We start from the raw sequence: 9,600 nt of genomic DNA, 5'->3' as shown, positions 1-9,600 counted from the left end.
CCTCATGGAGAGTAAAAGTTGGCATGAAGTGAACTGTGTGGGATTACCAGATCTCCAGCTCATCTGCCTTCTCAGTCCTGAGACAGAAGGAGAAGGGGTACAGACTGTGGTGCCTACACCCATCAATGCATCCCTCAGCCAAACAGGATAAGGGAGATCTTGAAAGCATCTCGAAAATTGCAAGGTGATCCAGATTGGCCGATGTCTTTTATTCAGGACATAATGGAGTCTGATTCCACTGTAGTTTATTACAAACTTACTGATGGATTTATGCTGCCAGATCCCCAGAATATTTCCCTTAGAAGATGACACCTCTACCTCCCAGTACTTACTTTATTCGTACAAGATTGGATTGAGACCCATCAGACTGGTTCACCTTTAATCTCAGAGATAATCAGGGTTGACTTAGCTGGTCCCATCTTGTTGTTGCTGTTTTTAAGAATAAAACTTTCCCAGATAGAAGAATTTATTTTAATAAAATAGAGTAGTTGCTGTAAAACTTTCTTGCCTGGAGACAGGTTAATTATAGCTGTATACACGTTTATGCCTAAGATGTTTTCAGAAGGGTAGAGCACATGTGTTTCTTCTGTCATTGCTGCCACTGCTAGCTCATTGTTGAGACTGGCATCTCTTCTCTCTACTCAACTCTTTCAGTTCCTTTTGGCCACTACAGCAAGCTTGGAATGGCATTTATATACACCTTGACACCTAGAGAGTTTACTTGAGCTGCTTTTTCACCCCCAATAGAAAGTAAACATTTTCTTTCAGTTGGTTTTCATGTTACAATTATTGTTACTTCCCTCTTTGGTTGACTTTGAATCAAAACTAATTATATGTTCATCCAGTGTGTAAAATTACATGTCCAGCTTAATAGGGACCAGAGAAATGCTACCTACAAGAGTATTGGGCCTTTTTTTTTTTTTTTTCATTCTTATAACTACCACCCTTACTATATCATAACTAAGAGAGAGAGTGGGGGACAGTGTCAACCTTGAAAATAGCTTTCATGGAGTTCCCATCATGGCTCAGTGATTAACAAATCCAACTAGGAACCATGAAGTTGCAGGTTTGATCCCTGGCCTTGCTCAGTGGGTTAAGAATCTGGTGGTGCCATGAGCTGTAGTGTAGTTTACAGATGCAGCTCAGATCCTGTGTTGCTGTGACTGTGGTGTAGGCCAGCAGCTACAGCTCTGATTAGACCCTTAGCCTGGGAACCTCCATATGTTACAGGTGTGGCCCTAGAAAAGGCAACCCCCCCCCCAAAAAAAGAAAACATCTTTCTTAAGTAGACCCAGTTACTCCACTTTTGTTAACACCTCCCAATTAAGTTGCCTAAAGTTTAAAAAATTATAGGCACCAGGATGTTTCAAGTCACATTTTGGGGCATATAATAGCCCAAATTATAAACCACTTGAAAGATTAAGGCAAGGGTCAGCAGACTTTTTCTGGAAAGGACCAGAAATGTTTTTCAGGCCATACAGTCTTTCTCACAACTTCTCAACTCTGCTCTTTGTAGAACAGAAATAACCATAGAGAGTATGTAAATGAATGGATGTGGGTATTCCAGTAAAATTTTATTTACAAATGCAGGGCCATAGTTTGCCAACCCCTAGTCTGGGGAAATGGTCAATAAGAATATATAGAGAACAAATGGTATCATTATGTACCCATTAAAAATTAGAAATGAATATAATAAAAACCACGAGAAAATACTTATTTAAAAAAACCCCAAGATATGGAATGAAAGAATGGGTATGATCCTGACTGTAAATAACACCAAATATGTAATAAAAAGATGACAAAATAAATTAACCGTGGTTATAATAGGATGGCAGGGCAGTAAATGGATGACTTTGTCTTTCTTCAATATTTCAGTTTTTCTTTATTTGTATTACTTTTATAATAAAAATGTTTTATTATATTTTATTTTTAAATCATTACTTTTATTTATTTTTTTAATTTATTTATTTATTTTTTTTGTCTTTTTGCCATTTCTTGGGCCGCTCCCGTGGCATATGGAGGTTCTCAGGCTAGCGGTCTAATCGGAACTGTAGCTGCCAGCCTACACCACAGCTCACAGCAACGCTGGATCATCAACCCACTGAGCAAGGGCAGGGACCGAACCCGTAACCTCATGGTTCCTAGTCGAATTCGTTAACCACTGCGCCATGACAGGAACTCCTATTTTTTTAATTTTTTTTTTGTCTAAAATGTTTTAAAATTAAAAAAAAATGAGGGAAGATTTAAAAAAACATGAGAGAAGATAAAACTGTAACTGAGGAGGTCCCACTGTGGCACAGTGGGTTAAGGATCCAATGTTGTTGCAGCTGTGGTGCAGGATGCAGCTGCAGCTTGGATTCAATCCCTTGCCCAGAATTTCCACATGCCATGGGTGCTGCCGAAAAAGAAAAAAAATAAACTGTACTCAAAGCGAATGCAGACAGAAGAGCAGGGGGGTCAAGGGAAGAATCCTGAGGTCCTATATCTAAAAAGTGAACAGGGCAGCAAAATGGGATTGGCAGTATCTTGGGAGCACTGGGATGCAAGTTTGATCCCTGCCCAGCATAGTGGGTTAAGGATGTGGCATTGTTGCACCTACAGTGTAGGTCAAAACTGTGGCTTGGATCTGGTGTATGGCCTAGGAAATCCATATGCCTCCGGGCGACCAAAAAAGAAAAAAAATAAAAAGGTGAATAGAGAAGACTTAGAAAGGTCAATCAGGGGAGTTTGCAGAGTGGGTAAATTATCCTGCTTGTCTCTGTGGTGGCACCAGCTGGATTCCCAGCCTGATGCAGTGAGTTAAGGATCCAGCATTGTTGCAGCAGTGGCAAAGGCTTTGAACACTGGCCCAGGAACTTCCACATGCAGTGGGTGCAGCCTAGAAAAAAAAAAAATTCAATCAGAAAGGTCAAAGCAGGAGTTCCCTTTGCGGCCCAGCAGGTTAAGAACCTGACTAATATCCATGAGGATGTGGGTTCAATCCCTGGCCTTGCTCAGTGGCTTAAGGATCCAGCATTGCCACAAGCTGTGATATAGGTCGCAGATGCAGCTTGAATCTGGCATTGCTGTGGCTGTGGTATAGGGCTGCAGCTGTAGCTGCAGCTCCAATTCAACTCCTAGGCTGGGAACTTACATATGCCACAGGTTCAGCCCTAAAAAGAAAAAGAAAGGTCAAAGCAGAATCAGGGAGAGATTATTTCATGGATGCCAAGGCAGTAGCATTTTAGGGAATGAGTGATCAAGTAACATGTAATGTAGCAGAAAGCACCAGAATGTGGCTGAAGCCCATATTGGATTTTTGAACATGGCAGCCATCATTGTGGACAGAGGTTTTGTTGTTCCTGTTATTGAGGAAGACTTTACTTTTTGAGCACTTTTAGATTCACAGCAAAATTGAGGGGAAGGTATGGAAATTCCCCATCTGTCCCCCAGCTCCCACATTTGCATAGCCTCCCCCAATATCAACAGGCCCCACCAGATGGTACATTTCTTATAATTGATGAACCTACATTGACACATCAGTATTGCCCAAAGTCCATAGTTTACTTCTTGGTGCTATACACTGTATGAGATTGGACAAATGTATAATTCCACACGTCCATCATTACCATATAATTCAGGATATATTTACTGCCCTAAAAATCATCTGTTCTCTGGAATAGCAGTTTTCTTGACTGCCCAGAATCTATCTCTCTTTCTTCAGATAACAACATCTTCATTTTTTCCTTTTTATTTTTTGGCAGCATCTTCATTTTATCACTCCCTCTCAAAGTCCATGTGGTTTGAAAAGTGCTAACCATCTCTCATGTACATCACTCCAGCACAGAACATGTAATCTTGGTGCAGAAACTCGAATACTGGATGCACTGCCAGGCCAACTTGACTGGCTTAGCGCCAGCCAATGAGTTTCCATTCCAGAACTTGGTATTGAAGAAAATAGGAAAAAGACATTCCCTTGCCAAAATAACATTGGGAAGTAGGGGCAGGAGCCATGATGTCCAGCTAGAGACCAGGCTGCAAGGCCAACCTAGAAATTAGTGGGGCAAAGAACAGGATGGGGGGAGAGAGGGAGAGACTAAGTCCTGATAACATCCTTTAATTCCTTGTATCCTGTCAGGCCTAATACTCTTACCTCTGAACTTCTATTGTCTCTTATTTTCTTGAACTAGGTTGAGATTTTTTCCCCTCATTTGCAATCCAAAACAATCTTGACCAATACAGATATAATTAAAATGCAATGCTGGGAGTTTCTGTTGTGACTCTGTGGGTTAAGAATATGACTAGTAGGAGTTCCTGTCCTGGCTCAGTGGAAACAAATCTGACTAGCATCCATGGGGTTTCGGGTTCGATCCCTGGCCTCGCTCAGTGGCTTAAGGATCTGGCGTTGCCGTGAGCTGTGGTGTAGGTTGCAGATGAGGCTCAGATCTGGCATTGCTGTGGCTGTGGTGTAGGCTGGCAGCTACAGCTCCAATTTGACCCCTAGCCTGGGAATCTCCAATGTGCCGTGGGTATGGCCCTAAAAAGACAAAAGACCAAAAAAAAAAAAAAAAAAAAAAAAAGAATACGACTAGTATCCATTACAATGTGGGTTCTGTCCCTGGCCTCCTCAGTGTTTTAAGGATCTGGTGTAGCCACAAGCTGCAGTTTAAATTACAGTTGCAGCTTGGATCTGGTGTTGCTGTGGCTGTGCGGAGGCCAGCAGCTGCAGCTCTGATTCAAGCCCTATCCCAGGAACTTCCATATGCTGCAGGTGCAGCCCTGAAAAGAAAAGAAATGAATGAATGAATGAATGAATGAATGAATAAATAAAGCAAGCAAGCAAACAAGCAAGCAATGTTGAGGGAGTTCTACCTGTGGCAGATCAGGTTAAGGATCTGGCATTGCTACAACTGTGGCTCAGATTCAATCCTGGGAGTGGGAACTTCCATATGCTGCAAGTTTGGCCAAAAAAAAAAAAAAAAAAGCCTTTAGGAGCTCCTCAATAGGTTCAATAGGTTAAAGACCCAGTGTTGCCACAGCTGCAGCTTGGGTTGCTGCTGGGGCTCAGGTTTGATCCTTGGCCTGGGAACTTCCACATGCCACTGGCATGGCCAAAAAGGAAAAAAAGAAAAAAAAAAAAAAAACTTTGTAGGAGTTCCCTAGTGGTACATTAGGTTAAGGATCCAATATTGTCACTACTGTGGCTTGTATCACTGTATGGCACGGGTTCAATTCCTGGCCCAGGAACTTATGCATGCCATAGATGCCACCAAAAAGAGCACAAAAACCCCCAAACTTTTAAATGTATTTATGATGGATGCCCTGCTATTCATTTCATAAACTTTTCCTTAAGACGATAATTTTTTTCTTTTTCAGCCACCCTTGTGGCATATGGATCTTCCTGGACCAGGAATGGCATCCGAGCTGGAGCGTTAACCCACTGCACCAGGCTGGGGATCGAACCAGTGTCTCCACAGAGATGAGCCAGATCATTAACCCACTGCACCACAGCGGGGAATCCTCCCTAAAAGCACCATATTTAAGATACCAAAATTAGGAGTTCCCACTGTGGGTCAGCAGTAATGAAACCAACTAGTAACCACAAGGACTCAGGTTTGATTCCCAGCCTCTCAGTGAGTTAAGGATCCAGCATACCTTGAGCTGTAGTGTAGGTCGAAAATGAAGCTGGGATCCTGAATTGCTGTGGCTATGGAGTAGGCTGGCCGCTGCACTTCAGATTAAACTCCTAGCCTGGGAACTTCCATATGCCATAGGCGTGGCCTTTAAAAATATACATATTCATTTGAAAAAAATACTAGGGAGTTCCCATTGTGGCTCCATGGGTTAAGAACCTGACATAGTCTCCATGTGGATGTGGGTTTGATCACTGGCATTGGTCAGTGGGTTAAGGATCTAGGGTTATTTATTTATTTATTTATTTTTATTTTATTTTATTTTTTGTCTTTTTGCCTTTTCTAGGGCCGCTCCCTTCGCACGTGGAGGTTCCCAGGCTAGGGGTGCAATTGGAGCTGTAGTCACCAGCCTACGCCAGAGCCACGGCAGCGCGGGATCTGAGCTGAATTTGTAACCTACAACACAGCTCAGGGCAACGACAGATCCTTAACCCACTGAGCAAGGCCGGGGATTGAATCCACAACCTCATGGTCAGATTCGTTAACCACTGAGCCATGATGGGAACTCCCCAAACTCTATTTTTTAATGGGTTGAATTGTGTCCCCTGTGAATTCAGATGTTGGAGGCCTAACATAAATCTCAGAATGTGACCTTATTTGGAGATAAGGTCTTTACAGATCTAATCAACTTAAAATGAGATCATTAAGGTGGGCCCTAATCCAACATGACTGTGTCCTTATAAAGGGAAATTTGGAGACAGATATGCAGATAGGGAGAATACTATATGAAAATGAAAGCAGAGTGATGCTTCTACAAGTCAAGGAATGTCAAAGAAAGCCAGTTACCACTAGGAGTTAGAGGATGGGCGAGGAATTTAATCTTCCTCACAGTCTAACCCTGACAAGATCTTGGTTCTGGACTTCCAACTGCTAGAACTGTGAGGCACTACATTTTTGTTGTTTAAGCTGCTAAATTTGTGGTGCTCAGTTATAGCAGCCCAAGCAAACTAATGCAATTATTAAGAACATCTCTCAGAAACAAAATGATAACATTCATTTATCTCTTCAAACTCACAAAATAAAAGGTCTGTCCAGGGAGTTCCCTGGTTGCTTAGTGGGTTAAGGATCTGGAGTTGTCACTGCTGTGGCATGGGTTTGATCTCTGACCTGGGAATTTCCGCATGTCCCAGATGTGGCCAAAAAACCCAAAACCAAACCAAACCAAACAAAAACAAAAAAAAATCTGGCTTTGAAAACAGTAAAAAAACTACTGTTGCTCATCAATACATACATTTTCCATGTGCTTTTTCAATAAAATTATTATTTTTATTTTTTATTTTTAAATTTTTTGGCCACCCTGTGGCATATGGAAGTTCCCGGGCCAGGGATCAAATCTGAATCAGAGCTGCAATTTATGCCACAGCTGCAGCAATGCCAGATCTTAAGCCACTGCACCAGGCTAAGGATCAAATGGGGGCCCCCACAGAGACAAACCAGATCATTAACCAACTGCACTACAGCAGGGACTTTGAGGAATTCCCAAACAATTTAACAGCTAGTTTGTAATACTTTTTTGAGGGGCAGGGGTGGCCTCACCCACAGCATGCAGAAATTCCCAGGCCAGGGAACAAACCCATGCCACAGCAGTGACCCAAGCCACAGCAGTGACAATGCTGGGTCCTTTAACTGCTAGGCCACCAGGGAACGCTTGTACTACCTTTTCTTAAAGAGAGACGTGTGGAGAAAAGACATACCTATTTTTAACAGATGAGAAAAAAGGTGCATCAAGTATAAAAGCCATTGGCTGGCTATTTTCTGATGCCCAATTTTAACACTGCAGATACCATTTTTCAGTTCATTCAAGTTCTAACATCCTAACACACCAAAGGAAAGAATGGGGAATAAAGTGTTAATAACTCCAAGTTATAGCAATCCACTAAGATGCAATTCTATAACTTTATTCAAAAGTTCATTACTAAGTGGCTACCATTTCAAACTTCTACACCCCCATATGCTTTATATTCATTCTCTCATGTAATTCTAACAATAAGCTTATGCCCTTCTATGAGTATTGTTTTATTCTCACTTGCTTGAGTTTCAAGTATATTACATATATTTTATATATATATTGCACATATTAACATATATCTATATATACATATGGGGGGATTTTATATATTTATATATTGGCATGTATCTATCCATCCATGCATGTATGCATATATATATACACACACACAAATATATAATAGGCAAATGTGCATGTTATTATATATATTCACTGAGGGATGGAATGAGGTTAGTAGATCACAGTGGCCACCAGCTGTGGAAATTTAGGATACATATGTTCCATTTTGTAGAAGCTTATAAAAACTGATGTTAACAAAAAGCATTTTCTTCATTTTCTTCTTTTTTTTTTTTTTTCATCTTTTTGCCTTTTCTAGGGCCGCACCTGCAGCATATGGAGGTTCCCAGGCTAGGGGTCTTATCGGAGCTGTAACTGCCAAGCCTATGCCACAGCCACAGCATCGCAGGATCCGAGCCGCGTCTGCAACCTACACCACAGCTCAGGGCAATGCCAGATCCTCAACGCACTGAGCAAGGCCAGGGATAGAACCCACAACCTCATGGTTCCTAGTCGGATTCATTAACCACTGAGCATGACGGGAACTCCTCTTTTTTTTTGGTCTTTTTGCCCTTTATTTTTTTAGGGCTGCACCTTTGGCATATGGAGGTTCCCAGGCTAGGGATCTAATCGGAGCTGCTGTCGCCCACCTACGCCACAGCCACAGCAATGCCAGATCTGAGCCACGTCCGAGAACTACACCACAGCTCATGGCAACGCTGGATCCCCGACCCAATGAGCAAGGTCAGGGATTGAACCCGCAACCTCCTGGTTCCTAGTCGGATTCACTTCCACTGCGCCACGACAGGAATTCCACAAAAAGTATTTAATTTTTTTTCTTTTTTGGTGGCCCCACAGCATATGGAGTTCTTGGCTCAGGGATTGAATCTAAGCCAGAGCTGCAACCAATTCCACAGCTATGGCAACGCCGGATCCTTAATCCACTGCACCACGCCAGGAATCAAACATTGTGCCACAACGGGAACCCCACAAAAAGTATTTAACAATAGCAAAATCCTGGAGCAAGTATTAATGCAAAGATAACACTAGATTAATGAAAATCATCTCAGCACTGCTGTGATGTCACACCTGTGGTGTTGCATTTTAGGACAACAGAAAGTGTTAAGCAGACATTCCTAAAGCAGTCACATTATTCCAAGATTCCAAGTCTCACTGCAGATTACTGTAATTTACATAACTATATGCAATCATTCTGTTTGTGTAACTGTTTGCAAAATTACTATTCAGATTCATCAATCTATCTATTGTTGGCTTAAAACCATGGCTTAAAGCTACTGCTGGCTTCTTATTAGACATGGAATAAAAGTCCAAGTCCTTACTTATGGCTTTTGTGTCAGTCAAGGTCTGATCAGGAAAAAAGAACTTAAAATAGGAAATTCATTAAACAGGTGGTAGAAGATGGAAAAAGCAAAAAGGGAACACTGAAGTAATTTAATAACAACTGCAGGAAGCAGTTCCCACTTCTAAGGCTGGAGAACAAAGAGAACAGTTGGGGTGAGCAGAGCAAGAAGAATCAGAAGAGGATTCCCGGGGAGCTGGTTCTCCTGCTTCTGAGAAAGGGGCACCTTGACGTTGGTGCTGGCCGTTCAAGAGTTGGTGGGTGGGGGGACTGCTAAGATGGAGCTTAGAACTCTGAAGAAGGGCTGCTACTATTGAGGCTATTTCTGGAAAGAACCTGGAGAATGAACCAAATGCCCAAATGCCAGAAGCAAAATGTCATTACTTAGGTGACCATGATAGGAATAGCATGCAAATAGGCATGAGTGAGCCCCTTGTCCTTGCCCCTGCCCTCCAGTCTCCCTGTATCCTTTCCTGTTGACGGAACCTAACACTAGCTGACAA

Source organism: Sus scrofa, chromosome 14 (genome assembly GCF_000003025.6).
Source record: "Sus scrofa isolate TJ Tabasco breed Duroc chromosome 14, Sscrofa11.1, whole genome shotgun sequence".
Classification (NCBI taxonomy): Eukaryota; Metazoa; Chordata; class Mammalia; order Artiodactyla; family Suidae; genus Sus; species Sus scrofa.
This window is presented reverse-complemented; position numbering follows the sequence as displayed.